The sequence below is a fragment of the Phoca vitulina genome, unplaced genomic scaffold (genome assembly GCF_004348235.1).
Source record: "Phoca vitulina isolate PV1807 unplaced genomic scaffold, GSC_HSeal_1.0 scaffold31, whole genome shotgun sequence".
NCBI classification, from domain to species: Eukaryota; Metazoa; Chordata; class Mammalia; order Carnivora; family Phocidae; genus Phoca; species Phoca vitulina.
The window spans coordinates 21,388,960-21,407,854 of NW_022589734.1; the positions used below are offsets into that span (position 1 = coordinate 21,388,960).

The window sequence follows — 18,895 nt, forward strand, 5'->3', positions numbered from 1 at the left end:
TGCCTTTTTGGTCTGTCGGCAGGGGCATGGAGAGCCTCCAGGCACATGCGCCCAGCTCTTTAACTTGCTATTCCTTGTGTAATATCAGGTGGAAGTACGAAGCACCACAAACTGCTTTGAGCAGAGCCCACTTCCCTTCACCCGCAGAGAACATGAAGCAGTTACACCAACATCAATCAAGGAGAACCCACAGGCTGCACTCACACCGTTGAAGCAGGTGTGAGAGTGAGCCTTCTCCAGCAGCGCATGGGACTGAGGTGTACCTCGGTGTCGCCCGCAGATGTCCGTTACGAGGACCGTGTGGGGCTGTGTTCGCTCAGCACAGAGCCAGGACGAGCCTGTCATCTTTGTGGAACAGAGCAAGTGGGGCTCATGGCATCTCCGGGGCTGATTTCCTGAGACTAAGGGGGAAAATGCAAGGTCTGGGGTGTGTGTGGACATATGCATTGGTATCTATCAAATGTGTGTGGATGTTTGTATACGTGTAGATGTACATGCATATACACACATGTGTAGAGACACACATACACACCATTTTATTTTAAAAATTTTTTTTAAAGATTTTATTTATTTGACAGAGCACAAGCAGGGGGAGCTGGAGTGGGGGAGGGAGAAGCAGGCTCCCCGCTAAGCAGGGGGCCCGATGCGGGTCTCAGTCCCAGGACCCTGGGATCATGACCTGAGCTGAAGGCAGACGCTTCACCGACTGAGCCACCCAGGCGCCCATACACACCAGTTTAAAGCAAAACTCACGTGGGCCATGAACTAAAGAGAATATGATATTTTTAAGTGTCTGATGATAAGGTGATGGTGCTAGTTAAAAATAAAAGAAAAACACCTATCTCATTCTGATTGAACCACTATGATATGTATTGAGCTTTAGGAAATTTCTACGGAAGTTTTGAATGATCTAAAAACTATTTTACACTAGGACTTCAATATATATTGTAACTCTTAAACAGTGACTAGTTCTACCAAAGCTACTGGGTAACTTATTGGTTATGAGTATCCATGTTGAGCTGCCATTTCGAAATATTATGCATATTACTTACATTCAAATATGAGAACAATCACCCTTGAAGCAATATAAAGTAAAATAAGACCCATTCTTTAACTATCAAAACTGGCTAAGTTTGGGAACAATTAGAAATCCATTGTCACTATAGGCATGGGGGGAAAAAGATTTCTGTGGAGGAGGGAATTTTATATACTATTTGGAGACTGTTGGGCAATATGTAAGATTGTTCATAGTTCTGACAATACTGTGTGCTTGTTCATAGTTCAGACAATACACCTCCAAGGCACATTTATCCTAAGACTATTATTGAACATGTGTAAAAGGGTTTGCTACAAGATTTCTTTATCACAATCTTATTTTTGATGTGAATTGCATAATTGTCTAACTATTAGGGTGGTCATATAAATTATAGTAGAAAATAAAATACCAATTGAAGCATTAAAACAATGTAGCTTTTTCTATGCCCCTACTAAAAAATACTGTGTTGCATGCACACACGGATGTCTGGGCCTTAGAAATAGTTTGAGAGAGATTTATGTATAAAATAAAATATTTTTATTTTTGCTTATATGTTCTTAACAATAATCCAATATTTATATGTATTACCTACATATTAAATACAGCAAAGCATAATCATGGAAGTATAATTTTAAGAGTAAAGTTTATCTAGAAATACTTGTGAAGACCAGGAAGAAAGAGAGCTTTTCTTCCCCCCAGCCCTTGGTAACTGCTTAGCAGAAGATGTCAAAGACTGTTGGTTGATTTATTCAGCAATATATGTGTGCCAGGCACCCCGCAAGGCTCTGTCATGATGTTATGTGCTTTCCACATGGCAAATGGCTGAATCGGTTCTACTTGATATATTGATAATGGTGGCTTTACTAACAGAGTTAATAATACTAATCTGAAAATTCTGCTCTGGACATGCAAACACTAAGATTAAACAGTGACGTTTTGCTTCATGTTCTCACGTATGTGTTTTATCTGCTCTATCCTGTCTTACATGGTTAAACTTTTCCTACCATGTGGATAGTTGGAGACTTTGGGTCAAGCAATCAGGAAAATCACTGGTCAAACCTGACACCATTCACGCACACTTTGAAGGACTCGCAAAAGTGTATCAGCAAGTGCTTTGAAAAATCTGACCTCTACTTATATTGTAGGGTTTTGGCTTTGAAACCCAATCTCAGTTTAATGTTCAGCAGGTGTCCTTGGGTGTGGCAGGACAGGATTTGAAGGGGAGAGATTAGTGTGGTGCATTCGGTGTCTGTCCATCTGGAATGTTGAGACTGTGGAGGATGTGAATGTCTGAAGGAGGGTCAGGGTTCAGCCAGCCAGATACTCCTCTAGATGCTTAAATGCTTCTGAGTCCCCAAGAATCTACCCAAAGGGCAGTCTTCTGATGGCTGCTTCTGGAAGTGTCACCCTCCCTGTGGCCTCTCAACACGTTAGCCTCTTCTACTGGGATGAGATTGGAAATTTTAAAAGTCCAGCCAGAACCACCCAAGGCTCCCAAATGAAAAGATTTTTCATGAGTTCAGCTATAAAAATAGCAAAGACTCTTGAGAAGAAGGATTTATTTTGGATGAAGACCAATTTGCCAAGTTGTTGTGTGTGTGTCTAGGGGAATGATTCTGACTTCTTGAGTTTTGTTCATTTCTTTCCCATTGGTGAAGGGAACAAGTCAAACTTGGGGGATTTGGTTCTCTTTCCATTGTCCAATGAATCAGGAGAGTTCTCTCCATCTGTCACCCCCTGCTGGTTTTCTGTGATATTGTGGGAAAATGGGTCATTTTTACATCCTCTTTTTCTCTGTATCCTCCTCTCCTGTTAAAGCAGATATGATGCCATTAATTAATTGCCTTGGGATACTTTAAAGTATAAAGAAGGGTCAGGGGTGGGGGGGAGAGTTTTTAGCTATTCCTAAAACAAGCTTAGAGTGATAAAATCAATAATTTGAGGAATTACTGTCTTAAAAAACAAACAAACCCAAAAACAACAACAAAAAACCCCTTGTAAATAGAACACGATTGAGAAAAACGTGTCTTTAGACAGCCTAATCTAATCACACACAGAAGGCAGCCTGTTTTCTTCCTTGTTGGATAACTTCCACTTTATAGTCTCGCAGGGAACAATATATTAAGTACAGTATTTAGAAATATTTGTTGAATCCTACTGTCTGATTTTGGCAAATCCCAAGGAAAAAAAAGAATATGTCTTGGACTGCATGAGCCTTCCTGGGAAGATATTGGAGTTTTCCCAGAGAGGCTGGCTTCACATTGTGGGAAACATTGGTTTAGTAGATAACACTGTTAGCATTTGTATTTTAGAGGGCATTTTGATTTCTTTAGGTTTTTGGAGCAGCTGCAGCTGATCTTCTATCTCTCAGGATCTGATGAAACCCAAAGTATATGCTGGTCTTTCCTTCTGCGGATACCTTCATTTCCTCCGGAAGGGTACCCTGGCTTGTAATCCCCTCATCCTGTTACAGCAACATGCTGAGCTCACCAGCACTGAAATATCCAGGATCTAGATGAGAAGATGTGAGTGTTAACACGTGAGTAGGAGATGGGGCATGAGGGGTGAAATGTCCATCGGCTAATGCTTTTTTTTTCCTCTTTTGGAATGTTGAAGCATCAACTTTTGGCAAAACCTTAAGCTAATTCTGTTTAAATGTGATCATCACATGGCATTGACTGAGTAATAGAAATGTGTGACGAACATCAAGATGAGATATTGAGAATGTAATGTTATGGCCTCTTTATTTAAAAGTGTGTGCTAAGATACGAGTGCATTATTATGAGGGATGTAAGTGAAATAAATTCCTTTAGTGTAAGTTTCTTAGCATGTGTCTGGCATAAAATCATTTTAATAGATCTTAGGCAAGGGCATATTTTACAGCCCTCTTCCACTGGTTGCTTCAATGTGGACTAGATGCGTCTGATGAGGTTCTTTTGCTCTTTAGCTTGTAACTTTGGGAAGCTATTTACCCTGTAAGTTCTCATCTCTAGAAGGGAGATAAAGAGCATTAACCTCATAGTTTTTCTCTTTCTTTTTTTTTTTTTTTAAAGATTTTATTAGAGAGCACAAGTAGGGTTAGCGGCAGGTAGATGGAGAGGGACTTGATCCTGGGACTCTGGGATCATGACCTGAGCTGCAGGCAGACGCTTAACTGACTGAGCCACCCAGCTGCCCCAACCTCATAGTTTTTCTAAAATAAAACTTATTTTGGATTTATTTATTATATTTATGTTATTTAGATTGACAGAGAAATTGCAAAGATAGCAAAAATGTATTCCCATATCCTTCATCTGGTTTCCCTCATCTTTACCGTGTTATGTACTTTTTTTTAAAGGATTTATTTATTTATTTGAGAGAGTGAGTGCTCGAGAGTGAGCATGAGTGGGAGGGGCAGAGGGAGAGGGAGAGAATCTGAAGTGGACTCCACGTTGAGCGCCAAGCCCAATATGGGGCTCAATCCCATGACCCTGAGATCATGACCTGAGCTGAAATTGAGAGTCGGTTGCTCAACTGAATGAGCCACCCAGGCGCCTCTCCGTGTTACCTTATTAAGATGCGTTTGTCAATGGGGCGCCTGGGTGGCTCAGTTGGTTAAGCAACTGCCTTCGGCTCAGGTCATGATTCTGGAGTCCCTGGATCGAGTCCCAGGATCGAGTCCCACATCGGGCTCCCTGCTCAGTGGGGAGTCTGCTTCTCCCTCTGACCCTCCCCCTCTCATGCTCTCTGTCTCCCATTCTCTCTCTCTGATAAATAAATAAAAAAAACCTTTAAAAAAATTAAAAAAAAAAAATATGTGTTTGTCAAAACTAAGAGAACAACATCGGCACTTTATAATTAAACTATAAAGTTTATTTGAATTTCATTAATTTCTCCTAATACCCTTTCTGTGTTCAGGGCTCCCCTCCTGGATATGTGACGTTTAGTCATGTCTCCTTAGACTCCTCTGACCTGGGCCCGTTTCTCAGACTTGTTTTTGATGACCTTGACAGTTTTGAGGCATACTAGTTAGTATTTTGTAGACTGTCCCTGCTTTGTGCTTTTGTCTGATGTTTTTCTCATGATTAGACTGGGTTGTACATTTTGAGAGGAAGACTGCAGAGGTGGATCAGACAAGGGTGGACACATTCAACATGGCTTTTCACTCTTCAGCTTGTGCTTGATCACGTGGATGGGGTCACATGGTGCCAACGTTTCTCCAGGGTAAAGTGATTCTATTTTCCCCTCTTTGCAAACTGTGTCTTGGGAAGGAAGTCACTAGGCACAGCTCATAGGGTTGTTTTGAGGTTTAAATGAGATGACAAAGCTCTTAGTGCAGCATAGGGGTTGCTTTGAAAACACTCTGGAAAGTCCATTGTTACTGGAGGGGTTGCTTTTGCTCTTGTCCCCTTCAAAACTTAAAAGCTAGTAGTCTGTAGAGCTTCTTCCTCATAGTTACACGGTCCTCAGCCACTTACTGATGTGGTTCAGAATACGAAAATGAAAAATAAGAGTGCTTACAAACCTCTCAAGTGAGATGACTATTCAAAGGCCCTCTAAGATGGAGGTTCATGCGTTCACTCCAGATTTACTCCTGAAAGACCGTCTATCTTGGAATCATGAGTATCAGGTCCTATGTCAAGGGATGGCATCAGGCCTCAACGATGAGCGTGAAAATGTGGGCATGAGGGGGGGTGCAGGCCAGTCTTGGGCATGAGGGGGAGAAAGAAAATAATTTAGGAGCTGGGTCTGCATTACAGTGACTTTTTTTTTTTTTTGTATGATAGCTTTTAGGTAGAATTGAGAGTTCTTCTTAGAAGAAACTGTCTTCAGCATTTCTCTGTAAAATGAAGGCCTTGTTCTGTGATCCGAAATGCTTCAAAGCCTGTGCGGTTGTTGCTGGAGTAGTTTGCTGAGCCTGGATAATAGAGTTCGGAGTCCTGTAACCACGTCTGTTGGAATAAATAAGAACAGCTGGTCTCTTGTACAGATACTGTTGGCATGAATTTTTTATTTAAGTCTCTCCACGTATCTAGTAAACAGTAAACAGTATTCTAACATGACTAAAAGCCTTCAAGTCTCCTTCTAATAAATTTCCTTCACTCCTTCCCATTTAAAAGTTCAGGGTGTAGGGCAGGGTTAATGTGCCAGAGAAGGAATGCTAGGAAAGTATTTCAGAGCTAGAGAAAATAAGGTTCCTCTTCTATGTATTCTTTCTCATTTGACCTTCAGCTTCTCTCTTAGATAACATAGTTTTTGGACTGTTTCTTGGGAAAGCAAGATTTATGCAGACATTCTTTTGCCATTCTGTATGTACTAAGTGGAGAGAGATTTGCTCATATTAAAGTGGAATACTGTGTCCCTGAGTGCTTAATGGGGAGAAGATTTGCATCTGCATTAAGGGTAGGTGAGTGATGAAATATTCTCTTGGTCCTCTTTAAATGACGAGCAAGGAAATTCTTTCCATATATCTTTGTGAATTTGTCTTAACAAGCTTACTGGAGACTGAGCACCCCTTTCCTGCCTCATAAGGAACCTAGGAAGTACTTGAGGAAAACATATGGCATTTTTCATTCATTTCCTGTTATCTTTGTTACCAATAGCAAAAAGACTTTTTTTTTTTTTCCTGCTTAACCTGATGTATTAACCCTTGGGTTCGATGGAGTCAGAACTATCGTTAAGCCATTGTCCAGTCTTATTCTTTTGTCAGGCAGACATTGGGTTTCCTGTACTGGGGGCTCGGAATCCTTATGAGGAGATCTATCTACAGATAGATTCTCTCAAGAATCAGGAGAGTCTCACACAGGCACTCGCCCTAAGAGGTGTTTGCTTCTTTTAAGCCTTTGTGAGACTCTTGTGGTCATCGAGGATGCTCAGAAATGTATCAGTTGCCCTCCTTAGGGACACTTAGTATAGATATGCTTTCTTGCCCTCTTTCAGGTCAGGTGTCACCATGTGACTGGCTTTGGCCCATGAAATGTGAGCCAAGGTCACATATGTTACTTCCCAGATGAAGCTTTAAGAGTCACTGTGGGATTCACTTCATCCCCTTCCGCTTACCTTAGTGGAAACACACCGACATGGAGCCTGCAGTCTGGTCTCTGAGGGGCCCTCCTGGAAACATACCCTGACCTAGGTTGGGCATGTAGTGTGAGCAAGAAGTGAGCTTTGGTTATTACAAGTTAGAAGGATTTGGAAAGAGTGTCTTGCTGCAACGTTATCATCCTCTCCTGACTCATGCACTCAGCAGGGCTCTCTGTCCAGAGGTGTAAGACATAAGGGCTAGATGTCAGGCCGTGGAGGAGATAGTCACACTTGCAATGGCACCTGCCATAGGAAATCCATACGCGTGTGTGTGTGCGTTGGTTACTGCCGCACGAAATTTGGTGCCGTTTCTTAGAGGCGTGACCTACATTTCAGTATAGTTACATTTCTTCAGGGAGCTTCCATCCCTTCTGACACTGGTATGTATACTTTTCAACAAGTATCTTTACGTAATGGAGAGTAAGTCTCAAGAAGGAAAAAAATCCGTACACACACACATGCTCACTCGCACACACATTCTCTCTCTAACTTAATCTCCCCAGAGTCACATGAAAGATTTTAATGCCAAACTACTGGTTGAGTGCCAGGAAGAATTTCTTGGGTGGACATAATGCTTAATTTATATTTAGGGAATTTCCATTGTTAAATCACAGAGCTTGTAAAATTTGAAAAGAGGTGGAGGGAATGGAGAAGGAGCGGGGGGAGGGGCCCCAGGGATGTGGTTGACAATATTCCTTTTAATTTAAAGCCACCTGAAGGCTTCCGTGGAATAATAAAGTCATTCCCATATGGTTTCCGCTCTTTCAATGTTGGAACCTCAGAAACGCAATCTACTTTGAGCTTCTGCTTGTCTCTTTGTCAGGCTGAGAGTGCTTCCTGTCTGCTAGCCAGTCAGAAATGTAAGCAAAGCCCACTTCTGCGGGGGGTGGGGACTCGATCGTTCCCAGGTTGCACTTTGTACTGGGGCTGGCCGGCTCCTGGGGCAGGGAGGAGCCACTCCACAGGGCATGCTTGACTCTTAGATAGATGGGGACAGCCCCTGGGACCCCTCTGAAGGTGACTTCATGCTTCATTCGCGAGAGAGTCTCACGCAGGCTTGCCTCAACTCTCTTTTGTTCTGCCCTCCCTTACAATTCTGTTTACCATAAACTTTTCCCCCAAAGGAAAACCCCATCATTCCATTTGGGTTTTGTTGTTTGCCCTTAAAGGTTTTGTAGCCCTCGGAACTGTGAGAAGGGCAAACATTCAGGAAATCCAGAATGACTTTCAATTACTTGTATTTTCATTACTAGAAGGTTCCTTGTTCCCTTATTGTCTGCAAGTTTACACACACACACACACACACACACACACACACACACACACACACACACACACACCCCCCCCCGTGTGAAGATGAGTTCATGGATCTATTCGAGATGTTCGTGGAAGTGCCTTTTGGGGAAGTTTTACAATATGATGCTTACCATAATCCTGCTGAAATCTGTGAAGGTGCTTCCCCTTTCCACCCCTCCTTTCTCCTAATGGTTTTTTCAGGATTCATGCAAAAAGCAGCTTCATTTTAAATGTTACTGAGAAAAATACTGATCAGCATTTGGTTCACACTCATGCGAATTAAAGTCGGAGGTGAGAGTTCATATGGAGAAATCCGAAGTATTTACAGTCCGAAAACTATGATCAATCGACAGATTAATAGAACACCCTCTGAAAATACAAAGAACCAATTAGTATATTTGTAATAAAAAATAGGTACAAAGAAGGGGCTTTGCTCTGGACATTGTAAAGTTGGCCCACAGCTTGCTTACAGTCTCTTAGCAAAGTAATTATAGTTTACACAGCCGTTTTCCCCCTGAGAACTGTTACACCCTTCATTTTGTCTTTGAGGAAATCCCTGTCTTTCCATTTTTTAATGTAAATTTTGCATAGTTACTTAATTCATATGTAAATATTTTACTTTTGAAAATGAAGTTTTGAATTGCTGTTTTATAGAGACTGGAAAGAAAATTAACTCCTTTATTAAAAACAAATTTGTAAAAAAAAAAAAAAAAACCCAGGAAAAACAAAACAAAAAAAATGTTATTGAAAAACAGTCGTTCTCTTTTGAGAGCCACTTGAAGGTATATTTAAATTTGGAAGCTGTTCATCTTATTTTTCAAACTGGTGGAATTGAACTAGCTAAGCACTGGACATCCATTATGACCGTTGACTCTGGGTCGTGTATAACTGCTCTGATCTGAATTTGTGAACTCCTATGCTAGTGCCATTGAAATGCCATGAAATAATTTTGTTGTGGACCTGGAAGAAGCTGTCTAGGAAGTCAGGAGCCAGGAATGTTGATCATCCTTCATTGTGATGATGTCAGTATTTAATTTCTGTACCTGTTTGTCCATTTAAAAAAAAAAAGAGATTTATGGGGCTCACCTTTTCCCTCTTCATGGAGTCGCAACATGATTTCTTCTCATAAAGACAATCAAAATAAGATGTATAAAGTAGCCTGAATCTTTGGATAAAAAGTTTTTACAAAAGTATAGGGAGATGGAAGTAAGAGGAAGACTGTGTGCATTGAAGAACATGAGAGTCAGAAAGGAAATGGGGTTCTCAACTCTTTCAATTGACCAGACAGTACTAAGTATTGAGAATTGTTGCCTGTCCACCAAGCCAGCATTTTGAGGCGTCCCCTTGGGCAGAGTCCTCGCATCAGTTCTTCCGCTTAATTTGAAATAAGAAAGTACGTGTTGAGTCCGGAGGCACACTTAAGATGACCTCATACCCAGATGGGACTCCATGATGTTCAGAAATCACTCGTGGGATATACTTTTGTCTTGTCTGGCCTGTATAGAATGTCACAGTGTGTCTCCTGTACAATGGGTCCCCAAGTGGTATTTGTTATGTTTCCAAGAAGTGCCTCCTATAAACTAGACTCACATGCAGCATGTGAGCTTTTTCCTTTTGCTTAATTTTTAATTGTTAATTACTAACATAGTGACTTGGAGTCAAATGGAAAAGGAAGAAAATCAAACGCCACCCCAACACCAATCCCAATGGACGCAAATATCTCCGTGTCCTATAAATGTCCTCAATACGAATTTTTTAATGCGTGTATCACTTAAATAAAAAACCTACTTCTAGTTTCCTTACATAACTTTACAATAGTATATTTTAAAATCTACTTAATGAGATAAAGATACAGGCACTTCATCATTTTCTCTGCTTCTCTGTACCCCTTCTAGTTTCTGTCATGTTCAAAATGTACATTTATTTTCACATTGCTTAAAGTTGCTAACAATTTTGTTCTATAACTATTATCAAGTCTCCCTTGTCACATATTCAGATTGATACTAAAGATTGAAAACCGGTAACTTGTGTTTATACTAGATCTGTGTAAGTAATGTTCACTACAGGGCCAATTAAGATGCTCTGATTACATTCTTTTCCAATTTCATGACCCCGATGCCCCTCTGTGAAAGGGGTCAAATGCAGAGGGTCAAAGGAAGACCCCTTACTTAATTTCATCAATGCATTGAAACCATACAACATTGTGTTTGCCTCAAACTTGGCCTATAACCTTCTTATACAATTTATTAACACTAAATTGTTTGATCTTTGTTTTTTTCTTGCTGGGAGAAGAAATACAAGCCTTCAAGAAAAAGTTGAATTTTCTTTCTGGGTTCAGTGTTTTTTTTTTTTCTCATTAAGCTTTTGGGATCTCTTTTAATCTTGGTATTCTCAAATTTCCTAATGATGTTTGGGTCTTATTAATTTTTGAGTGGTACTTGGAGTAATCCGGAAACGACATCCCCCATTGGGCCTGAGGCATTTCTTTTATTATTTCGGTATGTTTTTCTTAGGTTTTCTGTGTTCTTTCCTGTGGAGCTCCTGTCAGGCAGATGTTGGATCCCAGACTTGAACCTCCACACGTCTTATCTTTACTTCACGTTTTTCATCTATCTTTATTCTTAGGTTGTGGGAGATTCTGTTTTCTAGCCTTTTTCTTAGTGTGTTTTTTTAGCAGTCAAATTTCTGATTTCTAAGAGCTCATTCTCTTATTTTGGGGGCAAGTATTTTGAAATACACGAAAACAATGGTATAAGGCACTAGTATTCTGCCAGGAATTCGTCTGTTATAAAGATCTACATTTTGAAGTCAGAATTCCCTGTGGGGATTTGAAGAGACAGCTAGAATTACCCTCCAGTTTCATAATCTGACCACTTAGGAAAAGAATGCCAGTCGCCCGTTGGCCATCTGATTTGACTTTTACCTTATTAATAATGAGTACCAGACAGCAAGAATAGACAGTGAGAAGTGAAAAACACACAGTTGCCATTCTCAGGGAGTTGATGGTCCCATTGAAAGAAAAGACAAAAGCAGAAACATCTTAAAAATAAAAATTGCCATATGATGCAGTGTGGAGTTTTAAGCCAGAGAAGTTTTAGTGTTGTTTTGGTAAGGGGGGATATTGTGTGTTTTTTTTTTTTAATTTTTAGAGGAACCCTTTTGTACACATAGCTTTTTTCTGTGTTTTGAAATTTCTTTCTTTATTGAGAGATGTGGAAAGTTAAGCTGCTGGATAAAGAATATTGCTTTTGATACATATGTGCATATTCCTTTGATAAGGCTACCCATAATGTGTTACAAGTTCAAATTTACCGAAATCTAACTAGCAATGGATGTTGTAATTTTTAAAGAACTTACTGTTGTGAAAAGTGGCATTTTATTTTAGCTTGAATTATTTACTGTTCTGCTTTTTATCTTTTATTGACATTTATGTATAAATTATAGTATACCCATATGCAAAAGATACTTTATTTTCCTCTTTCTCCTCCTTGTTTTCCTCCTTCTCTTCCTCTGCCTCATCTTCTCTCTTTTCCTGTTTAACGTCGTTGGTCTTACTCTCCTCTAGCACTGATACAAGCATGTGCCCAACCCAGTGATCCCGTGAGGACATGGGATGATTTCCTGAAGAAGGGGCTGCGTATGTGTTGCCGTTACTATTAGTTAGAGACAAGGTAGTGTTGGTTCTATTAATTAATAATGTGAAGGCTACCTCTTCTTAGATAGTAGGAAATGTAAATGTGGCTTTTGTTGAGTTAGGACTTGAACTGGAGAGGAGGGGGCATTTGTTTGTTGTTTTGAACTTTTCCCTGAACACTAATTTCCATCACTTCTTTAAAGGCTTTCTTGATGTGGGGTGCCCAAGTGGTTCAGTTGGTTGGGCATCCGACTTTGGATTTTGGCTCAGGTCGTGATCTTGGGGTCTTGGGATCGGGACCAAATTGGGCTCCGTACTCAGCAGGGAGGGGAGTCTCCTTGTCCAGCTCCCTCTGCTCCCCTCCCCACTTGTTCATGTGCTTTTTCTCAAATAAATACGTAAAATCTAAAAAAAAAACAAAACCAAAAACCAAAAAAGGCTATCTTGATGTTCTTGAAGAACCACGTATGGTATGAGGACTTGGATTCTTAACCTGGCATCAAAGCGGAACTTAATTGCATCAGCTTGTCATGGTGCTACTTCTGTTTTGAAAGCTCTCTACTGAAATATACAAAGTCTACCAATGTCGTTAAAAGAGGAACAATAATTGGCCCTACTTAGTATATGTTTCCATCCCAATTTTTTAAGTTTTGAAATTGGCTGTCTATTTTTGGCTCAAGAAAATTTAAGACGATCTCTTGTTCCAGTTAGAATTCAGCATGTTTGTCAGTTTCCCATCATGAAAAGCTTAATTTCTTAGGTGAATTAATTCTGAAAATATAAATGCATATTCCTTGATATTTAGAGTAAAGCTAGGATGAGAAACCAGGCTGCTGCTGGGGTATCAGGCTAACTATTCTGCTGTTGTTGAGTATTGGTTGTTGCATATTATGTTATGATACTTTATTATACCTGAGCTTCACATGTAAGAGATAAAAATAGCTTTCTGTACTTAACCCAATAGAATTACCTGACGCTTTGTAGGTAGTTAGCATTTAAACACTTTGCTGATGGTCAGAGCCCAAGGTGAAGGTGTAGTCTTGGATATAATACTGTTGGTTCTTAAAGCACCATCTGGCAGAAGGTATGTGGTACAGACAGTAAGAATCATGGAGAGAGATTTAATTTGGTTTGTCTTTCTAAATAAAAATAGAATTATTCAGGCACAATATAAAAGTGGGAAAATCCATGTATCTTTGGATTTCTTGGCAGTCAATAAAATATCAGACCCCAAAACTTTGTGTAAACATGTTCCTATACTTCATGTCACTTTGTGTCGCAGTATTTGTAGGATGATGTTGATAAACTGCATGATTGCTTTTTTTCCTGATTGATAGTAATAAATGACGGTGATTTATCACTGTGCTTGTCACGTGGGCTCAGATGATAAGCAACTAAACTATTCAACAGAAAAGTAGAGCTCTCTGTTCTCCCAGAAGCAAATGCCTAAATAGTAGCGATGGGAAATGAAGAAGGGGAAGGACAATTGTGTAAGGATTGTTCGAGAAGCATTCCTTATGGTCCAAACTGAATGAAGAGCTCATTTTCATGCCTGGCTCTCTGTCTGCTCTGTCAGCAGTGCTAGTATCTTGATCTTTATCAGGTTATTGCTTCTGATGGCAACATTTTCATTTACCTTGGTTGCCATTTAATTAGGAAGAAAAAAAAGGACAAATGACTAGGGGTACAGCTGAGAATGGATGTCTCTTTATTAGTAGATGAATCTGTCACACCACCTGTGATGTCTGTGATGGGGCAGAGTGCTTTGTTCTTCTGAGACAGATTCTCAATTCTTGCTTTCCTAACTTGTTCTTTTTACATAATTTTTTTTGAAATTATAAAACTGGTGAGAACTCTTGAGTTCACATTTCTAGAAGTTGGTCGCTTTCAAATTGCATTCTAGTCTTGAGTATCAAGATGCCCGTGATGCCATGGAAGATCAGGATGAGGGAAGGCGCAGGTAACAGCTCTCTGGGCTTTTGAGAAAGAGGAGACTTTGGCCAGATTTTTCAAATCCTATATCAGAGTTCTGTAAGGTTTCTGTTAGGTATCTGTGGAACCAAGTTTGAGAACCATTGGTGCAGGGCATCCTAAATCCTAAAACACCTTCCTTCTTCCAGTCTCCCAGCAAGGGCGGTTGTTTTGCTTCTGTCTTGTACAACACAGTTCCAAAAACATTTTGACACTATGGCTGGAGCTGACTCTGTTCTTCAGACCGTCATGCTTCCCCTAGTGTTATAAATGTTTCTGCTGCTGGGGAGATGGATGTTTGGGTTGATGGATGAGTGTGTAAGGATAAATGGGAAGACAGGAAGGAAAGCATACAGTGATTTCCATTTGTCTAATTCCTTTATGTCCATGTGTATATTTTTAAATTACTTGATTATACTTCTTACCACGTAGGGTAGGAATCCCACCTTTGCCCACGCTTCATTCTCTTATATGCAGTTAGAATACCAATGAACTCCCTAGTCACTCTTTTATGTTTGTATGGGCCAGGCACTGTTCTAGATGCTAAGGATACAGCAGCAAAAACGTACAAGAATAAGTGACCTCATGGTGCCTCTTTCTACTTAGAGAAAACCCAGTAAACATGCAGATAAGATATATAGTGGGTCAGTTAATGATAAGTGCTATGCAGAAATAGAAAGCAGAAAAGGGAAGGAGGGAACTATTTTATGTCCAGTGGTTACTGACCTATGCACAAGACTTGAAGGTGAGGCAGGGGACTCGGTATATCTGTAGGGTAAGAGCCTTTTAGGGAGGGTGAGCAATAAGGACAAAGGTTTGATACAAAAGTTTGTTTGGTGTGTTGTAGGAACAGCAAGAAGAGCGAGGAGCTGATTGCTATGGGGACTCTGGTGTTTGCTATAAGAAGGATAGGAAGCCATTGGAGAATTTTAAGCAGAGGAAGATAACTGTTTAAAAGGACTACTCTTATTTCAGTGTTGACCATGACTTTCTTTTTTTTTTTTTCTGTGCAAAAGCAACCATGGACAATATGTACACAAAAGGCCATGGTTGAGCTCTAATAAAACTTTTTTTAATAAAACAGGTGCCTTACCTGCCATAGAGTTAGTCAATCATTGAAACGGATCACTTGCCAGGTGTTTTTGTATGGAGGCTGTGAGAGGGTGTGGATCATGTCTGTACCACGTATCACCTGGAGCACACCCCCTACAGACTGCCATCAGCTGATAACTCTCTTGCATATCCCTCAGCTGTGCAATTCATTTCTTGTCACCTCGAGCCGTAAATATAATTTAATAAATGTTTATGGAGGACTTAGAAATACTTTTCTACTAAAAGTAAAGGTAGCAGTAGATAGGTTCTCTGCTTGAAGGTTGCAATATCACGTTGAGGAATGGGCTATCTGGGACAAACACTAATTCCTTGTGGTAATTTTTCTGAGCCTGCTTTCTCAGAACCACCCCCCGCGCCCCACTCTCTACTGACTGGTTCAACCCAGTGCTGTCCGAATGGAATGTGGACCTCAAATGGAAACCACATCAAGAAGTTTAAAGTTTGTAGTAGCCACATAAAAAATGTAAAGAGAAACAAGTGAAATTAATATTAAATGTTGTATTTAATGCAATACATCCAAAGTATTATCATTTTAATGTGTGAATCACTGTAAAAGTTACTGAGATATTTTTCTTCTATATTATTTCTTACGAAGTCTTACAATTCCAGTGTGTATTTCACAATTTGGACCACTGACTTGCCAAACGCCATAGCCACATATGGTTAATGGCTGCCATATTGGACAGTGTAGGTCTATAGCTATTGGAGAAGGTTCAGGACTCAGCCTTCCCAGCTGACAAATAACCTTTTATAAAAGCACTAACAACACGTTTGATAACCTAGTAATGTTAAAGCTAATTGGTGAAATGACTTTTTTCTTGAAAGAGTGTAGATATCGACCACTTTAGGAATTCTGATTCAAGTCCCCTGAGGTTAATCTGCAATGATTAATAGCAACGTATGATATAGCAGGGCTTTTAATATTCAGTGTACTTCTCTTATCCTAAAATTTATTTTCTCCATGTAAGTTTCTTCTATACGCTCAGTTAACTGGTTATAAATATAAAAAGAACAAAAGTCTACCTTCTTGGCCACTTCCCATTCCCAACCCCCAGCTCAACAACTGATTCCAAGTTCTTTTGGTAAGACTTTAGAACTCCATGGATTACACCTTCTTCCTCCTTGAGGGGAACCGTCTATGTGCTCTCTCATTTATTTCAATGTGAAACAGAGTTCAGAGGCGGAGGCTGGTGAAGGCCGAACGTGCCGACACAGCTCAGTAATATTCATTCTGCACAACTAATATGTGCACATTCACTCACCTATAAGTGATCCTGCCCATGACAAAGTTCTCTGGAATTTGCATGAGTAAAAAGAGTCTTATATAAACTGCAAAAATACCTAAATTTTACAATTATTTTGAACGGACTTATAAGAACATAGAATTTGGAGGGTCGCCTGGGTGTCTCAGTTGGTTAAGTGTCTGTCTTTGGCTCGGGTCCTGGGATTGAGCCCCGCATCAGGCTCTCTGATCAGCGGGGAGTCTGCTTCTCCCTCTCCCTCTACCTCTCCCCCTTGCCCAGGCTCTCTCTGTCTCTCTCTCAAATAAATAAACTCTTAAAAAATATATAGAATTTAGGAATTTGGGGAAACAGCAGAAAGACTATAAATAAAAGCCTTCAGAGCAGATTGGCTGATAATTCTGATGTTGAGAAACTTGCAGCACCATGAAAGGCTCCTTCTGTGGCCTGTGACACCAGGGAAACATCAGCCTTCCTCACTTGGCCTGAGACTGCTATTTTGGCTTTATCACCTTGAGGGGTACCAGGCCATGGTGGGGGTCCCAGCTGTGTGGATAGGGATCCTCAGAACTGGCTATAGAATCTGGTGAAGGAGAGGGCGCCTGGGTGGCTCAGTTGGTTAAGCGACTGCCTTCGGCTCAGGTCATGATCCTGGAGTCTCCGGATCGAGTCCCGCATCGGGCTCCCTGCTCAGCGGGGAGTCTGCTTCTCCCTCTGACCCTCCCCCCTCTCATGTGCTCTCTCTCGCTCTCTCATTCTCTCTCTCAAATAAATAAATAAAATCTTTAAAAAAAAAAAAAAAGAATCTGGTGAAGGAGGTAAAGAGAGGAGCTAGGAAAATTTTGAGTTATTAGTTTCTGTAACCACATCTGATTCTATAAGGAAGGTGTCTTTGAGGTATACATATAAGTGGGAGATCTTGCTTAGTCATTTTCAGGTATAACCAGGCAATTGAAATCATAACTGGGTTATAAAGAGATCATTCCTTTTCCACATCTTTGTGGATTTGTAGAAACAGTCTTACTCATTAAATTTGACCTTAAGCCAAGTGATTTCAGTTTCTTTAAGGAAGGAGTTTGGCAGATGTTAAGATGGATGGGGCCACCCGCTTTTTGGAATTCCTTGAAATAGAACATTTTTGAGTCCAGTGGAAAAAAAAAAAGTATTCTTATAACAGAAGCACCCACTGACTTCTAGATACCACGTCCTCTGGCTAGGCATTATCTCAGAATTCTTTATGGAGAGCTCATTCTTACAACAACATGTGAGGTAGGTATCTCTCTTTTCCCTAGTGCCTTTGTGGAGGAAAGCGGTTCTAAGAAGGTTTCATAACTCGCCTAGCATCGCACAGCCAGTAAGTGGTGAAGCTGGAATTTGAACGCCTGCAGCCTGACTCCCCGGTGCTTGCTCTCATAATCACCCTAGTAAGTAAAGATTCATGTGCAGGATCAGTGAATCACTGAAAGATATTTTACAAATCAAGTGATTTTAAATGCTTTGGGGTTGAAATATAATGCAAACCTCCAGGGAAGCCTTACGAAAATGGCTCGTGTTGGGGCATTAGCTTAAATCTTAGTAGTTTTTAAATGTTTTTTTTTTTTTTTTTTTTTTAAATATCAGGCTTACCTAAAATAGAAGTCCTCTGTAGAAAAGCATTTGAGTTCAAGAAATAAGTAAGAAAGGCACAGAATAGGGGCGCCTGGGTGGCTCAGTTGTTAAGCGTCTGTCTCCAGCTCAGGTCACGATCCCAGGGTCCTGGGATCGAGCCCCGCGTCGGGCTCCCTGCTCCGCGGGAAGCCTGTTTCTCCCTCTCCCTCTGCTTGCCACTTCCCCGGCTGTGTGCTCTCTCACTTTCTGTCAAATAAATAAATAAGTAAATATCTTTAAAAAAAACAAAAGGGGGGGGTAGAATATTCTATGGCAGGATAGTTGGTCCAATGTAGAGTTCATAGTTAAGAATTGAATCTTAACTGAAGTCTGGCTTTTAAAGCTTTTTAAGCCATTCTGACACTTACCATAGACACACCCATCTGATAGATGAGAAAGTCAGGCAGAAAAAGTCTCCTAGAAATGATCCAAGAAGCTCTTTCTTTGTTCCTGTACTCTCTCTCTGAACTAGCTCCCAACTTATAACTTTGTAAGTCACAGTGTTGATCCTGCCTTGACCCTCTAGTCTTATTTTTTTTGCTGTTAGTGTCTCCAGTGTGTGAAATGCAGTTTTCCCTAAATAACTGCTGTGTTTGGTCAGCCCTCAGACCCTCACACTCTCTTGCTGTCTGGGCAGGAACCTTCAGTGGAAGTCCTGCCCCTATAAAACCCAGCCTCCTTCTGCCTTCTTGGACTACTTTTGCAACCAAATATGCTAGTATCGTATCTTATTCAGGATTCTGTTTTCTTAGAGCTCTCTCTGGAGGTTTATGTGGGCTCCCCACCCACTTGACATTTTGCCCATTACACATTATATGTTTCTTCCAAGGAACAAAAATAAAACTCTCCTTTCCTGACAGCATGGAAGACCTTCTCTTGTTGTTGCTCTCCAGG

General features: G+C 40.5%; 1 long non-coding RNA gene across 6 annotated transcripts in view; it reads left to right on the plus strand.

Annotated features, from left to right (window-relative positions):
- The window catches only part of LOC116645021, a 256,157-nt gene that overhangs the window by 168,986 nt on the left and 68,276 nt on the right, over positions 1-18,895 (plus strand). For all 6 annotated transcript variants that reach the window (XR_004301868.1, XR_004301869.1, XR_004301867.1 and 3 more), the window contains one exon: positions 3,370-3,561. This is a non-coding gene — a long non-coding RNA (uncharacterized LOC116645021). The remainder of the gene's footprint in view (positions 1-3,369; positions 3,562-18,895) is intronic.